Genomic DNA, 17702 nt, shown 5'->3' with positions numbered 1-17702 from the left:
ATTGCTTGAAGACGTTAGTTGGTGGCCTCTGCCGCTGTCTGGCCACTCCTGCGGAACTTGCGGCAGGGGCGGTGTGGCTGTGGCCATTGTGGCGATGTGGCCTCACTAGGAGGTGTTGTTCAGGCTGCTGCGGTTTATGAGGGTCTACTGGGGGCGGGGGGGGGTGGGGTGTGCGGAAAGGTCGAAGGTGAGGTAATGGTTTTGTTGGGTGGTGAGGAAGGAAGGGGGTGTTAGGTGATGATGGTGGTGATAGTGGTGGCGATGGTGGTTAATTTACTGTTCACACCCCCACCCCCTCACCCCCTCACCCCCACCCCCCACCCCACCGAACAGATGGTGAGGCAAATTATCACATTACAAAAATACAAACCAATACAAAATCTTCATTACGGACAAAAACAAAAAAACAGAGGTGGATTTTTATAGCTAAGGACGAGGTGTTAAATTTGTCGAATAAAACACAGATAGAATCAATAGGTCTCAGTAATTGGATGAAAACAAATCAAATACGATAGATAAGAATAAATAATGAGAGATAAACACGATAGAATAAGGAAATGAGCGATATAATGACGATAGAATACGATAAAATACGTAAATATTTGGAATCATAGGAATTGATATACAAAAGTAAAAAAAAATCCCACAAAAGTAAACAAAAGCTACAAGTTAAACAAAATCCATAAAAGTAAAAAAAAAAAACCCAAAAGTCAACAAAAATCCCATAAAAGTAAAGAAAATCACAAAAGTAACAAAATCAGTAAACAAAATCCCCACAAAAGGCAAAATCCCAACAAAGTAAACAAAATCCCCACAAGTAAACAAAATAAAGTAAACAAAACCCCAAAAAGTAAACAAAATCCCCACAAAAGTAAACAAAATCCCAACTAAGTAAACAAAATCCCACAAAAAGTAAACAAAATCCCATAAAGTAAACAAAATCCTCACAAAGTAAACAAATCCCACAAACACGGTACCCCTCATGCCTTCCCCGCCTCAAAAAAAAAAAAAAAATTACAAATCAGACGAACATCGGATAAAAAAACCGTGGACCGAGAATTAAACTGTGAAAAAAAGAGTCAATCAGACGCCAGCCGCATCAACTCATCAACCCAGCTTATTCAGGTTTGGCTACCGTGAACACACCCTGTCAATTTCCACCCACGGGAGAATGGGGCGAAATGGGGAGAAGGGGAGGGAGGGTGTTAGTGGATGGTATTAAGTCAAGGGAGGTGAAGGGGGTGGTGGGGGGGTGAGGGTAGGATATTTGGTGCTTTTTATATATTGTAAACAATGGGATTAAAATAGGCATGGAATAGGCAGGGGAGGAGTTGAAAGGAGGTGGAAGAGGAAGGTTTGGGGAGGATTTTGGAGAAGGAGAAGGAGGGAGGTTGTATTGGTGTTTTTGTTATGTGTTTGTAAATAAAGGGGTGGGGAGTGAATAGGTATGGAATAGGGAGTTGAAATGGGGATTGATGAAGGGAGAAAGACAGAGAAGGGTTAATATGTAGCTATGGTGTTAAATCACTTTGAAAAATAGGGAGGAGTGGATGAATAAGAGGAAAAGGGAGAGAATTGGCTAACCATTATGGCATGTAGGGTGAAGAAGAAATAGGTACAAAATAGGGAGTTGGAAGGAAAATTGACGAAAAAATTGGTGGAAAGGGAAAAATAGGGAGTTGGAAGGAAATTGACGAAAAAATTGGTGGAAAGGGAAAAAATTGGGTACCTATTTGTGTGACTTGTAAATAAAACAGAAAGGAATTGGGGCAAATTATATTGAAATGGTAAAGAAATAGGTTGAGAATATTTCCAATTAGATAATTTAGAATATTTACCGTCTCGTTGGTTTACCGTCTCGTTGGTTTACCGTCTCACTGGTTTACCGTCTCGTTGGTTTACCGTCTCGTTGGTTACCGTCTCGTTGGTTTACCGTCGTTGGTTTACCGTCTCGCTGGTTTACCGTCTCGTTGGTTTACCGTCTCACTGGTTTACCGTCTCGTTGGTTTACCGTCTCGTTGGTTTACCGTCTCACTGGTTTACCGTCTCGTTGGTTTACCGTCTCGTTGGTTTACCGTCTCGTTGGTTTACCGTCTTGTTGGATATAAGTGTTAGAAGCAGGAACTGAAGGGAAGTGGAAGAAGAAGAGAGAGAGAGAGTTGGTCGGATGTGCAAGATAAACAGTCCAGATAGGTATAGAATAGGGTGATAAAGGAGACGAATCGGAAAGAACAAATGAAGGTAGGGAGGAAGGGAGCTTACCAAGGAGTTAATTCTTTACTACAAGAAGAGAGAGGTCACGGGATGCCTTTTGTGTTGTGTAGAAACAATGCTAAGAATAGGGTCACTTTAAGGGTATGGTATTGTGGTGGTGGTGTGTGTGGTGGTGTGGTGTGTGTGTGGTAGGTGGTGTGGTGTGTGTGGTGGGTGGTGTGGTGTGGTGTGGTGGGTGGTGTGGTGTGTGTGGTGGGTGGTGTGGTGTGTGTGGTGGGTGGTGTGGTGTGTGTGGTGGGTGGTGTGTGTGTGGTGGGTGGTGTGGTGTGTGTGGTAGGTGGTGTGGTGTGGTGGGTGGTGTGGTGTGGTGTGTGTGGTAGGTGTGTGGTGTGTGTGGTGGGTGGTGTGGTAGGTGGTGGGAAGGTGGTGTGCTGGTGATATAACCATCGCTTGTCATTTTACTCACGTGTAGAGATCAAGGGGCTTCCACTCTCTCTCTTCTCTCTCTCTCTCTCTACACACGACTCGGGTACTGATACGACCAGAGAGAGAGAGAGAGAGAAGAAGAGAGAGTGTCTTTATCTGACTTTATTTACCTTAATGGACACCCACCCAGGACTCCATCTAATGGGCCTGTGTATAGGAACCCCTCCATTGTCCTTTAAAGTCTTGTCAAAGTCTGTGTTTGACCCCAGTACTGTTCGTCTTTTGAGTATGTTCTTGGTCCGTTTGACCCCAGTACTGTTCTTGGTCCGTTTGGTACTGTTCTTGGTCCAGTTTGACAGTACTGTTCTTGGTCCCGTTGACCAGTATGTTTTGTTTGACCCAGTATGTTCTTGGTCCACAGTTTGACCTCTTTGGTCCCTGTTTGACTATCTCTTGGTCCCACAGTTTGACCCCAGTACTGTTCTTGGTCCCATAGTTTGACCCCAGTACTGTTCTTGGTCCCAGTTTGACCCCAGTACTGTTCTTGGTCTAGTTTGACCCCGTATGTTCTGGTCCTAGTTTGACCAGTACTGTTCTGGTCATTGACAGTACTGTTCTTGGTCTTTTGACGTCTGTTCTTGGTCCGTTTGACCCCAGTACTGTTCTTGGTCACTGGTTTGTTTTAGTTTGACCCCAGTACTGTTCTTGTCCGTTTAAGTACTGTTCTTGGTCTGGTTGACCAGTACTGTTCTTGGTCCAGTTTGACTGATACTGTCCCATAGGTCTAACCAGTCTCTGTGTGAAGACTCCTCAACCTCCTTCCCCCCTTCCTCCCCTCCTCTCCCTCTCCCCCTCCCCTCCCAGCCCCTCCCCTCCCATCCCTCCTCCCTCTCCCCTCCTCCCCCCCTCCCCTCCCATCCCATCCCCCTCTCCTTCCCCTCCCTCCCCTCCCATCCCCTTCCCTCCCCTCCCCTCCTCCCTCCCCCAAGGTGAGTCACTCTAACCAGGTCTATTCACACCTTTGCGTTAAATCTCACCAAATAGACCCAGATCTCAATTCATTAAGGTGGTAATTAAAGGTGAGTATCAGGTGTTCCTACAGGTGTTATCTTGACCTACATCATTCACCTTGTCCTACCTGAGTGGTGGATCATAAGCTGGTAAACAAGACTCACCTGTAACACGTCTTCACTTACCTTGACTCCCTGGTACCAATGATGTCTGGTTAGGTTAGGTTAGGTTAGGTTAGGTTAGGTTAGGTTAGGTTAGGTTAGGTTAGGTTAGGTTAGGTTAGGTTAGGTTAGCTTAGGTTAGCTTAGATTAGGTTAGGTTAGGTTAGGTGTCTTTCCAGTTATCTACAAACCCAACTACATTTCTCTCTCTCTCTCTCTCTCTCTCTCTCTCTCTCTCTCTCTCTCTCTCTCAGATTCTTTATAATGAGGTTGTCTACATCTGTTTACCTTCAATTACTCTTTCAACCCCTTTATAAAGATTCTATCACCATCACCCCCGCTGTCACATTATCAGTGTTGTCCCGCTGTGGTTGTTGATTTAACTGTGATTTTTTTAAGGGTGATTTAATCCTTCTTCCTGAGGTGATTGATGGAGGTGTTGTTATTGTTATCTTGTTCTTTATCTCTCTTATCTGTCTCCGTACCGGTAATGAGAGACAGAATGAGAGAGGCAGAGACAGACAGACAGACAGGGAGAGACAGAATGAGAGAGGCACAGACAGACAGACAGACAGACAGGGAGAGACAGAATGAGAGAGAGGCACAGACAGACAGACAGACAGGGAGAGAGAGAATGAGAGGCACAGACAGACAGACAGACAGGGAGAGAGAGAAGATAGAGAGAGAGAGGCAGAGACAGACAGACAGACAGTGAGAGACAAGAATGAGAGAGGCACTGACAGACAGACAGACAGGGAGAGAGAGAATGTCTTGTTGATGAGTCTCTACAGCACATGAAAGTCTTTGTTGTGTTCTCACCTCACCCACTGTGGCCAGGAGGGGAGGGAGGAAGGTGAGGGAGGAAGAACGATGAGGAGAAGTAGGAGAAGAGATAGAAGAGGATGAATGGTAAGGAAGAGATAGGAGGGAAGAAGATGATAAGGGAGGAAAGAGAAGGAGGAGGGAGGAGGAGGAGGGAGGAGGAGGAGGAGGAGGGAGGAGGAGGGAGGGAGGGGAGGAGGAGGGGGAGGGAGGAGGAGGGAGGAGGAGGGAGGAGGGTAGTAGAGGAGGAGGAGGAGGAGGAGTAGAAGGAGGAGGAGAGGAGGAGGAGTAGAAGGAGGAGGAGGTAGAAGGAGGAGGAGGAGGGAGTAGAAGGAGGAGGAAGAGGAGGGAGGAGGAGGAGGAGGAGGAGGAGTAGAAGGGAGGAGGAAGAGGGAGAGGAGGGAGGAGGAGGAGAAGAGGCTTTCCCGCCTCTATTATACTCTAAAGCTCTTTATTCCTATCATACCTTGAGCCTTATTACCTGTATCACTAATCACATAATTAAACTCAATACCTCACACAGATTAAGCTCTCAGGACAAAGCTCTTATTAAGCTCTTACATAAAGCTCTTTTTAAGCACTCTATCCAAAGCTCTAAACAGTATCTCTCTATAATCGTACTTCATAGTTTGTAAAAAACAGTAATACACAAAATTATTTATACTTTTATATACTTTTGTTGAGACTGAAAATATATAATACTCTACTTTGGCGTTTTCTCTTCACAAGAGGAAACTATATTAAAAAGTTTGTCCTTAGGTGAAAAAGTCAGACTCTCTCTCTCTCTCTCTCTCTCTCTCTCTCTCTCTCTCTCTCTCTCTTCTCTCTCTCTCAATTGAAGCGTGTAACTGGCAAAACAACAGTAAGAGGAATGCTTTTTTTCCTGGTCTAGTTGGAATGTACCTCGAGTCTTTGAACTTGCAATCAGACCACAGCAATTTTGGCACGATATTTCTGCCTTTTTCCATACTCCTATTTTTGTGGACTATTTTATTTTTTACTGTTTTGCCTTTTTTTTTACATTTTGTTTTACTTTTTAATTTTTTTTTTTACGTTCTCTTGCCGACTGTGATGACTTCAACCAATTTTGGGGGTTATTTTATATTGGGATTCGAGTGAGTTTTGTGTTTTTTTTTTATATATATACGTGAAGGTTTTATTTTATTCGTGTTTATATGTACAGACACACAGACAGATATATGTACTGGTATATATACAGTTTATTTATTGCTAAGGGTGTTTCAGGGTTGGCCTACTGTGGGTTTCTAGTTCACTCGGTCGCCGTTGTTTTGATGAGGGGCGCTGTTGTTGCTATTAAGTCAGGATAGGAATTCGATTCAAAGCTTTTTAATTTTTTGTATATGTTTGTATGTATGTATGTATGTATGTATGTATGTATGTTACTAAGTTTTTGAGGTGTGCTTTTCCACTATCGTGCTCTAGTTCAATTACTCGCCGCTGTTTTGATGAGGGCGCTGCTGTCAGTCCTCCTGGGGGTTGCCTAATATAACCCCGTAGTTCATTTTCACCGTCGATATGGCGAGGGCGCTTTGGTCTGCCAATTTTGAATGGCTTAATATAACTCTATAGTTCACTTGACCACCGTTGGTTGGTGAGGGCGCTTTGGTCATTCCGCCTGAGGGTTGCCTACAGTAACACCGTAGTTCAATTACTCACCGTTGTTTTGGTGAGGGCGCTGTGGTGACTAAGCCGTGGGTTTAGCAGCATTATACCGCGGGAGGCGCTGACGAAGAGCTAATGAGGAATTTCATGGTTGCTGAGACCCAGATGGAGTGTGTGTGTGTGTGTGTGTGTTGTGTGTGTGTGTGTGTGTGTGTGTGTGTGTACTGTATTTATTAGTAGTTTTATGTGTGTGTAAAATGAACACACACACACACTACACACACCTCCATGATACATTCCTTTAAAATATTTATATATCGAAATCTTCATCATCATCAACAATAAAACAAAACCGGTATTGCCTTTCATAAACATTCAGAAATATTCATGTCCTATTTTTTACTTTTTACTTTTTACTTTTATTTACTTTTTTCTTGAGTAACAATATGAACTAATTGACTGTAGTGTCTGAACGAACGTCGTCATATAACATTAAAACAGTTCATAAACCATCTATTTGTGTGTGTGTGTGTGTGTGTGTGTTTGTGTGTGTGTGTGTGTGTGTGTGTTTTCATTACTCACATCCTGTTTACTCACTAATGTGTACACCTGTTAAACCCCGCTGTCTCCACTACACACCTGTTCTACCTCCACCACACACCTGTTCTACCTCCACCACATACCTGTCACTCACCCCACTCTCCCCTCTTACACACACACACACACACACACACACAAACGCTACTAATCCTTTGATAATAATTAATCTTCTTATATCAATTATAACGACTCATGTGAGAGTTTTCGCAACACAAAACCAAATTATTTATTAAACTCAACACAGGAGAGTAAAGTGAGATGCATAGTTAGGTTAGGTTAGGTTAGGTTAGGTTTGGTTTGGTTAGGTTAGGTTAGGTTAGGTTAGGTTAGGTTAGGTTACGTCACTAACACGTCACATTTCCCACTCGTCCATAATAATTACATCCCGTTTCATAATTTTTACACAATCGATTTTTTCTAAATGATAGATGAAATGTAATTAACTTTAACGTAATACAAATAATTATCTCTTTAGTAACACTGGAATATAATTTTTATTACTAATATTTAAATGTTTGGTGATAATTACTATACATAATTTGTTTCAGTGTTAAATAATTACTTTTTAATAAGGTGATTACAATTATCTTTTAAGTGAAGATTTATTTAAAATTTTGTGTTAGAAAATGATGATTATTCTGTACAGTAAAATATTTTTTAGATAATTATGATAATTAAGCACAAAAAAAATTAAATTATTTATATCCAGGAAAATACTTTAATTACTTTGTAAATAATTATCTTCCTTGTAAATTGGAAAAATCCTTTTGTTATTCTGTTATATCCAAAGACTTATATAAATAACTAATTCTATTATGCAATAATACGCAATACGCAAGAATTATATTTACATTCACACTAATACGTAATAAGCACCTTTGAAAATAAATAAGACTTTTTTCCATTACGATACAATACATGGTTTTGATAATAATTACGCTTGACTTTTAAAATACTTTCAAATGCACATCTTCAACACTTTCTGAACTAATTACTCTTACCCAGGTGTGTGTTGTGTTGTGTTGTGTTATAGTGTTGTGTTAGAGACATAGTAGGGAAGACGGGGGTAACAGACAAGAGAGAGAGAGAGAGAGAGAGAGAGGGAGAGAGAGAGGTTCACCCAGGTAGCTTGCCAGTAATGACCTGTTGATTGGCCACACCTGTCTCCCTCATCGATTAATCTTATGTTAAGGAGAGAAAGGTAGAGTGATCACACACACACACACACACCCACACACCCACACACACCCACACACACACCCCCCACACCCCACACATCCCCCCACACCCCCACAGGTGAAGCAGGTCGATACTCACTTGTTAACCGTTTGACCTTCTCTTGGAGGAGGAAATTGGGTTTCCTTTGACGACTTAATGAAGCCTTGCTGGGCCCGCTGAGGAGGAGGAGGAGGAGGAGGAAGAGGGAGGAGAAGAAGGAGAGGAGCTAAGGGGGTAGGAGAAGGAGGGAGAAAGATGAGGGAAAAGGAGTAGGAGAATGACTGGACTAGAGAAGGGAAATGAAGAAGGAACAGGAGGAGGACGAAGGAAGAAGAGGAGGAAAAGGAAGAAGATGAAAGAGATGGAAGGAGGAGGAGGAGGAGGAGGAGGAGGAGGAGGAGGAGGAGGAGGAGGAGGACTGATATACCTGTGTGGGGTTATGTTAACACCTTTGATGTACAGAATTACCTAATTAAGCCAGGTGTTAATGAATTAATAGCAAACGTGAAAGCTAATACCTGTGTTAATATCTATCGAGGATAATATAAGGTATTTCATATTTATTATATAGGAAAGAAAAACGAGGCCCACAATACGTTTTCTTTTACACTGTGTCGTAATAATGAGGTTATGATTAGACATCCAAGTTTATTTCACCTAAAATACTATGATAAAGATGAAATAAGGTTAATACCATCAAAAAATAAAAATATAAATGATAATAAATAAATAAAATAAATATGTTAATAATAAATGAAGAAATAAAGTAAAAACTAAATAGAACCCCCTTCGAACCCCCCTGTCTTGAAGTATATAATTTATTCAAAAGTAAAATCAAATAAAAACAAATATATAAACTTTAATTTTTTAGGTGTCAGTAAATTTTATTCCAAGTTATTAGTGGTTGATATTAATTTATTTTTTCCAGGTAAGTGTGACAGAGGGAGGGGGGGGGCCAGGTACACATCAGGCAGGTAAGACATTGATTAACACTACCCTGCCATTTAATTAGGTAAACAAAAGGTAAATTGATGTCATTTAATTAATACAAAAAGGTATATTGATGTGAAGGTTTGTGGTGTGTTGTTTTAGTCCTCCAGGGTGTGTCCGTAGGCTGTCCGTGATCTGTTCGTGGCGTCCGTGGCTGTCGTGATCTGTCCGTGGGCTGTCCGTGGGCTGTCCGTGGGCTGTCCGTGGGCTGTCCGTGTCTGTCCGTGGGCTGTTCAGATCTGTCTGTGTCTGTCCGTGGTCTGTCCGTGATCTGTTCGTGGCGTCCGTGGTCTGTCCGTGGGCTGTCCGTGATCTGTTCGTGGCGTCCGTGGGCTGTCCGTGATCTGTCCGTGGGCTGTCCGTGATCTGTTCGTGGCGTCCGTGGGCTGTCCTTGATCTGTCCGTGGGCTGCCTGTGGTCTGTTCGTGGCGTCCGTGGTCTGTCCTTGGATCTGTCCGTGGTCTGTCCGTGGGCTGTTCGTGGTGTCCGTGGGCTGCCCTGGCCGCTCTGGGATCTATTCATGGCCTCTAGAATGTTTCGTGTATTTCCAGAATTTTGCAACGTTTTTAAAATTGTAACTTTTTTTACTAGAATTTTGCAACGTTGAGAATTGACGTTTTGGGTGTGGTTATGTTAGCGTTAGGTTATGTTAGGTTAGGTTAGGTTAGGTTGTGCTAGGTTAGGTTAGGTTGTTAGGTTAGGTTAGGTTAGGTTAGGTTAGGTTAGGTTAGGTTAGGTTAGGTTAGGTTGTAGTTAGGTTAGGTTAGGGAGGTTAGGTGGTTAGGTTAGGTTAGGTGGCTAGTTAGGTTAGGGTGGTTAGGTTAGGCCAGGCCAGGCTAGGCTTGTGTTTGTGCTTGTGTTTGTGCTTGAAGTGGGTTGTGCTTCAGGCTCAGTGGCCAGGCCAGGCCAGCTAGGCCAGGCCAGGCCAGGCCAGGCCAGCCAGGCGGCCAGGCCAGGCCAGTGGCCAGGCCAGGCCAGGCCAGGCCAGGCCAGGCCAGGCCAGGCCAGGCCAGGCCAGGCCAGGCCAGGCGGCTAGGCTTGTACAGCGGTTTAGGCCAGGCCAGTGGCCAGCCAGGCCAGGCCAGGCCAGGCCAGGCCAGGCCAGGCCAGGCCAGGCCAGGGCCAGGCCAGGCATAGGCTTGTGCTTGTGCGGCCAGGCCAGGCCAGGCCAGGCCAGGCCAGGCCAGGCCAGGCCAGGCCAGGCCAGGCCAGGCCAGGCCAGGCCAGGCCAGGCCTGCCAGCCAGGCCAGGCCAGGCCAGGCCAGGCCAGGCCAGGCCAGGCCTGGTTGGCTAGGCCAGGCCAGGCAGGTTGTGTTGTGCCAGGTGGTTGTGCCAGGCCAGGTGGCCAGGCTAGGCCAGTGGTTGTGCAGTTGTGCTGCCAGGCCAGGCCAGGCCAGGCCAGGCCAGGCCAGGCCAGGCTAGCCAGGCCAGGTGGCTAGGCCAGGCCAGTGGTTGTCAGGCCGGCCAGGCTGGCCAGGCCAGGCCAGGCCAGGTTGCCAGGCCAGGCCGGTGTTGAGGTTAGGCCAGGCCAGGCCAGGCCAGGCCAGGCCAGGCGTTGCCAGTGGGGTTAGGCCAGGCCAGGCCAGGCCAGGCTAGGTTGGTTAGGCCAGGCCAGGCGGCTAGGCCAGGCCAGCCAGGCCAGCCAGGCCAGGCCAGCCAGGCCAGGCCAGGCCAGGCCAGGCCAGGCCAGGCCAGGCCAGGCCAGGCCAGGCCAGTGGCCAGGCTCAGGCCAGGGGCGGCCAGGCCAGGGCCAGGCCAGGCCAGGCCAGGCCAGGCCAGGCCAGGCTCATGCTAGCGCCAGGTTAGGCCATGTTAGCGCCAGGCCAGGCCAGGGTTAGGCCAGGCCTTGCCAGCACCAGGCCAGGCCAGGCCAGGGCAGGCCAGGCCAGGCCAGGCAGGTTGTGCCAGGCCAGGCCAGGCCAGGCCAGGCCTTGCTAGGCGGCTAGGCCAGGCTAGGTGGCTAGGCCAGGCCAGGTGGCTAGGCTAGGCTAGTGGCCAGGCTCAGTTTGTGCCAGGCCAGGCCAGGCCAGGCCAGGCCAGGCTGAAGCCAGGCCAGGCCAGTGGCCAGGCCAGGCCAGGTGGCCAGGCCAGGCCAGGCCAGGCCAGGCCAGCCAGGCCAGGCCAGGCCAGGCCAGGCGGCCAGGCTAGGCCAGGGTGGCCAGGCCAGGCCAGGCCAGGCCAGGCCAGGCCAGCCAGGCCAGGCCAGGCCAGGCCAGTGGCCAGGCCAGGCCAGGTGGCCAGCCAGGCCAGGCGGCCAGGCCAGGCCAGGCCAGGCCAGGCCAGGCCAGGCCAGGCCAGGCCAGGCCAGGCCAGGCCAGGCTAGCCAGGCCAGGCTAGGGTGGCTAGGCCAGGCCAGTGGCCAGGCCAGGCCAGGCCAGGCCAGGCTAGGCTAGGCTAGGCTAGCTAGGCCAGGGTGGCTAGGCTAGGGTGGCTAGGCTAGGCTAGGGTGGCAGGCTAGGCCAGGTGCGGCTAGGCCAGGCCAGGCTGTGCCAGCCAGCCAGGCCAGGCCAGGCCAGGCCAGGCCAGGTGGCCAGGCCAGGCCAGGGTGGCTAGGCCAGCCAGGCCAGGCCAGGCCAGGCCAGCCAGGCCAGCCAGGCCAGGCCAGGCCAGGCCAGGCCAGGCCAGGCACAGGCCAGGCCAGGCCAGGCCAGGCCAGGCCAGGCCAGGCCAGGCCAGTACAGCCAGGCCAGGCCAGGCCAGGCCAGTGGCCAGCTTCAGGCCAGGCCAGGCCAGGCCAGGCCAGGCCAGCCGCCAGGCGCCGCCAGGCCAGGCACAGGCCAGGCCATGCCAGCGCCCAGGCCAGGGCCATGCCAGCGCCAGGCCAGGCCAGGCCAGGCCAGGCCAGGCCAGGCCAGGCTGTACAGGTTAGGTTAGGTTAGGTAAGGCTAGGTTAGGTTAGGTTATGTTAGGTTAGGTAGGCTAGGTTAGGCTAGGTTAGGCTAGGCAGGTTGTGCTTGGTAGGCAGGTTAGGCTGGTTGTTAGCAACTAGGATGCTAGGGTTAGGTAGGCTAGGTTAGGTTAGGTTGGTAGGTTAGGCTAGGTTAGGTGGTTAGGTTAGGGTTAGGTTTTGTTAGCACTAGGTTAGGTTAGGTTAGGTGAGGGTGGTTAATCTTCATGTGAAATATGTCAGGTGTGCTAATCATCAGGTGATTCCTTATATATTTTATTTGTCTTTTATAACAACGGACTATGTTGAGGGAAGTCCGTTATATCGAGGGTCTATGTTGAGGGAAGTCCGTTATATCGAGGGTCTATGTTGAGGGAAGTCCGTTATATCGAGGGTCTATGTTGAGGGAAGTCCGTTATATCGAGGGTCTATGTTGAGGGAAGTCCGTTATATCGAGGGTCTATGTTGAGGGAAGTCCGTTATATCGAGGGTCTATGTTGAGGGAAGTCCGTTATATCGAGGGTCCTTTCCTCCCTTCCTCCTACTTTCCTTCCCTCCTTCCTTCCTTCGTCTCATTCCTATGTCTTCACCACCAACCTCTCCTCCTCCTCCTCCTCCTCCTGACCTCTTTCGTAATACTGTCGTTGTGTGTCGTTCGTCCAGATTAACGAAGCCTTACGCAGTCCCTCCCTCCCCTGTCCCCCTCCTCCCCATCCCCCCTCCTCCCCCATCCCCACCTCCCTCCCCATCCCCACCTCTTCATCCCTCCCTCTTCTCCCCCTCCCCCTCTCCCTCCTCCCCTCCCCCCACCGGTGTATGGTTTATATTCGTGATCTGTTTACAGGTTGGAGGTCACGTGATAAATGAGGCTCTGATTAAGGAAACTGCCTAAGGTTTCTGGTTTTATCCTGTGGGGGGTGTGGGAGAGGGTGTGGGGGGGGTGGAGGGGGTGGTTCTGTGGGAGGTGATTTCTTTTACCCACGTACCTCAGCTAGTTCCATTGTGCAACCCATAGTCCTCCTGTAACCTGTAGCACCTGAAGTATTACAGAGTAGAGGTCACAGTTTATCAGACCCCAGTGTGTTTAGCATGAACAACCACTCCTCCACCACACCACCACACACACCCCTCCATCACACCACCACACACCTTCCACCACACAATCCCTGGTAGCTGACTTCCACCAACAACCACCATGAACCAATTAGCGTACACGACTCACCAGGTGATCAGCAGGACGTGACCTGACCTGACCTGACCTCCAAACTACCGTACCTGACCTTACATCCACTCTGTGTTAAGGGAGGAGACAGGAGCAGGGGGGGGGGTGTGGTAGGAGGGGAGAATAGTGGTTTTGATGAGGAGGATGGAGAGGGGAGGGGAAGGTGGGAGGGGTAGGGGGGAAGGTAAGACAGCACCTGTGAATTCATCCCAAATGAAGTCCGGGTGAGTTGGAACGCTGTTGCTGACATGACATTGGCTGACTTCTCTCACCAACTCTTAAATGTATATACCAGTAAATGAGAGATTAAGTTTGTTTTTCTCTCCATCACTTAATTCTCCCTCAGTGACGTAAACATTTTCTCTCAGTTAAATAAAATAGTTTGTGTTACTGAATGATTTTAACGCACGAGGTGGCAATTGGTTAACATTTCTGACAACATTTTTCACAACATTACTGACAACATTTTTCACAACATTACTGACAACATTACTGACAACATTACTGACAACATTACTGACAACATTACTGACAACATTACTGACAACATTACTGACAACATTTTTGACAAATTACTGACAACATTACTGACAACATTACTGACAACATTTTTCACAACATTTCAAACACTTGTCTCATTATACGTTAAAAACTATATTATTTTCTACAACAATACTTACGAGTGTGTGTGTGTGTACGTTTATGTAGACTTGTGTGTATATGTGTATGTTTATGTATGCATGAGTGTGTACATGTGTGTGTGCGTTTATGGATATGTGCGTATGTGTACGTATATGTAGGTAAGATTGTGATATATACACTACCCGGGGTCACTACTGAGGTGAGGGAGAGTAGAGATGGTGAGGGAGATAGTGAGGTGATGGATGGACTGAGGGAGGGAGGAGGGGTAGATAAGGAGGGGGGAGGGAGGGAGGGAGGGGAAGGCAGAGAGGGAGGGAGGGAGGGAGCCTGTTGACTCATCCTCCCTCATTGTGTTCAACCTGAAGGTCTAATCCAGGCTTTTGTTACGATGGACAGTGAGCCTCCATCACCCTAGTCCCTCCTCCATCACCCTAGTCCTTCCTCCATCACCCTAGTCCCTCCTCCATCACCCTAGTCCCTCCTCCATCACCCTAGTCCCTCCTCCATCACCCTAGTCCCTCCTCCATCATGCCTCCACCCCCCTCTCTCACACCTCTCACTTCCCCTTCATCTTTCCTCTTCACTCTCCCTTCTCTAACCCCTCTATACCGCCTCCTCGCCCCTCTCACCCCTCCTCACCGCCCCCCTCACCCCCCCTCATCCCTCCTCACCGCCCTTCACCCCTCCTCACCGCCCCTCACCCTGCCGACGCTTGCCAGATGGGTCCTATGATCAGATTTCGGGAGTCTTCCCTTGTGACTACCACCACAGGAAATGATTTTGGCCGCTTGGGATGGTGGTGGTGAGGGGGTGGTGGTGAGGGGTGGTGGTGAGGGGTGGTGGTGGTGAAGGAAGAGGGGGGGCTTATGTGGTGGTGGAATGATTTGGAGGTGTGTGTGTGTGTGTGTGTGTGTTTTGTGGTGTTGGAGGGAGTTTTGGGGTGTGTGGTGGTTGTGGTGGAGGGAGTGTTGACGATAATGTTGGGGTGTGTGGTGGTGTTGGATGTAAGTGGTAGGGAAAGTACTTGGTGATGAATGTTGAGGCAATGATAGTAGTGGTGAAATGGTGATGAAGTGGTAAGGTGTTGATAATGAAGGCGGTGCTGATAATGGTGGTAGAGTAGGTCGGTGGTGTTGATGGTGAAATGGTGATGAGATTGTGGTGGTGAAGTAGGTAGGTAGTGGTGATGAGGTGTTGTTGGTGGTGATAGTGAGGGAGGTAGGTGGTGGCTTATGGTGGAGAGAGAGACGCTTACCTGGTGGTGTGTTGGTGTTGGAGGTGAAACTGAAGTCAGGTTTAATTACAGTGGCACAGTTCATTATCAAGGGGAGGATTTTACCTGACAGTGACTGAAAGGTGTGTGTGTGTGTGTGTGTGTGTGTGTGTGTGTGTGTGTGTGTGTGTGTGTGTGTGTGTGTGTGTGTGTGTGTGTTTGTGTGTGTGTTATCTAATTTAATCTCAGGTGATTGAGTGTAAGTTGATTAAGTCCTTCAGGTGATAACTCTCTCTCTCTCTCTCTCTCTCTCTCTCTCTCTCTCTCTCTCTCCCACACACAGGCAGGGAGGCGTGAGTGTAATACCATTATGTGGCTGACTTTAACACTGGTACCAGAACCCCCTACCTATTTTTAGATTCACCTTCCACTACACTCAGACGGACACGACCACACACACAAGCATACGATAAATGTAATGTATTGTAATGGAATGCGTGTAATGCTTGTAATGTGACACTAACATGATGCACTGTAATGATGACTCTGTAATGTGGCTGTAATGTTATGTGGTGGTTTAATGTGGTTTAATAACTTACTATGAATTATATGTTGTTTTAATTTTGTGTTGTTTGATGTGGTAATGTGATACTCTTTTAATATTCGTTTTTAACATATTATTACCAGGTATGATGCTGTAATAACCTTGTAATGTAATACAGTATAACAATGGAGCCGCTGTTTGATTGTTTTATCCATTAATGTTAACAATTGGTGTTTTTGTTGAGTGTGGGTTTTGTGTCAGTGAGCAACATCTGTTAAAACGTGTCAACACCTGCCAACATCTGTAACACCTGTCAATACTGTAACACCTGTCAATACTGTAACACCTGTCAATACTGTAACACCTGTCAATACTGTAACACCTGTCAATACTGTAACACCTGTCAATACTGTAACACCTGTCAATACTGTAACACCTGTCAATACTGTAACACCTGTCAATACTGTAACACCTGTCAACGCCTCAACACCTGTCAGCACCTGTCAACATCTGTCAATCACAAGGGTACAAGCAAACTGAAACACGAACAAAATGCGACATGTTGGGTTTGGTTAGTGTAACGTTGGGTTTGGTTAGTGTAACGTTGGGTTTGGTTAGTGTAACGTTGGGTTGAGTCCAGGGATGGGGAGACATACAAGAGGCTAAGGGAGAGTGAGCTACAGGGAGTGGGGAGAAGATGGGGGGAGGATAAGTTAAGTACCCAGTAAAACATTTTGTCAGCTGAGGACCTCCTGTGTAAACTTCCGCCTTGGAGGGACGACCTAAGGGGGGAGGGGTGAAATACACACACACACACACACACACACACACACACACACACACACACACACACACACACGGAGGCCATACATGTGTCACATCAATAACACCAAAAACTGATTATTTAAGCTTGATCCAATTTTAAACCGTTTAGTTCGCCGCCTCTGTGCCAATTACCCTGAGAACTAAATTTCATTACCTGTGTCAGACTAATAAAATATTGGGGTTTAATTCATTTTTTTTTTATTTATACAACACTGGGCCGATAACTTTACCCCGGGCAGCAAATTATACAACACTGGGCCGATAACTTTACCCCGGGCAGCAAATTCCGACCCCTTAAAAGAATCACTGTGAGAGTAGAGAGAAAATATTGTGTTGGACCAAAAATTGTTTATTGGTTAGGTTCCTGCCTGAGGGTGTCATGGTGGAGAGTGTTGGTGGTGCCATGGTGGAGGTTTGGTGGTGTCATGGTGGAGTGTCACAGACAGTTACCAGGAAGGAGTGCTAGGAGGAGAGTGCCAGGTAGGAGGAAGGTAGGCACAGGTAGGAGGAAGGCCAGGTAGGAGGAGGGAGGAGGGCTGCAGGAGGTGAGTGGCCAGGTAGGGAGGTAGGAGGGCAGGTAGGAGGAAGGCCAGGAGGAGTGCCAGGTAGGAAGGTCAACCTCTGAAAATTTATTTGCATATAACTAAAAAAATGTAGCCTTGTAGTAGGTGACATTTTTACACACACACACACACACACACACACACACACACACACACATTCAAGATAGATTAGTTTACCCCCAACAGTTTTCTTAATCTCAGAAAATGGGTTGTGAGTTAGTGAACAGAGAGGTTATGAATATTCAAATGACTTTAGGGAGGGGTGAGGGGGGGGGGAGAGAGGGGATGGGGAGAGAGGGGATGGGAAGGGGGGAGGGAGGGGATGGGGAAGGGGTGAGGGAGGAAGGAAGGGGAGGGAGTGGGTGTGTTAGGTGGAGGAAGAGGTAGGGTATAGGAAGGGATGGGAAGGGGTGAGGAGGAAGGAAGGGGGTGAGGGAGGAAGGAAGGGGAGGGAGGAAGGGAAGGGGTAGCCATAATGACGTCAGAACATTAATGGCGCTAATCTACTATGGCGTTTATACTGTACCGTCATAGAGGTGCTAATCGACCTCGTTTAATCGACCCTCGTTATGTGTTATTTAAATCACAAAATTATATATAAAAATATATGAATAAATTTGTTAACTACAGAATATTTAGCGTTAATGATGTGTTTAAAATGAAAAGAAAATTAACTCATAATTTTAATATGAATTTGTTTTATTGTGAAAAAAGGTGAATAAATTTGTGTTAAATTTGGCG

Source organism: Homarus americanus, unplaced genomic scaffold, assembly GCF_018991925.1.
Source record: "Homarus americanus isolate GMGI-L3 unplaced genomic scaffold, GMGI_Hamer_2.0 scaffold15966, whole genome shotgun sequence".
Classification (NCBI taxonomy): Eukaryota; Metazoa; Arthropoda; class Malacostraca; order Decapoda; family Nephropidae; genus Homarus; species Homarus americanus.
This window is presented reverse-complemented; position numbering follows the sequence as displayed.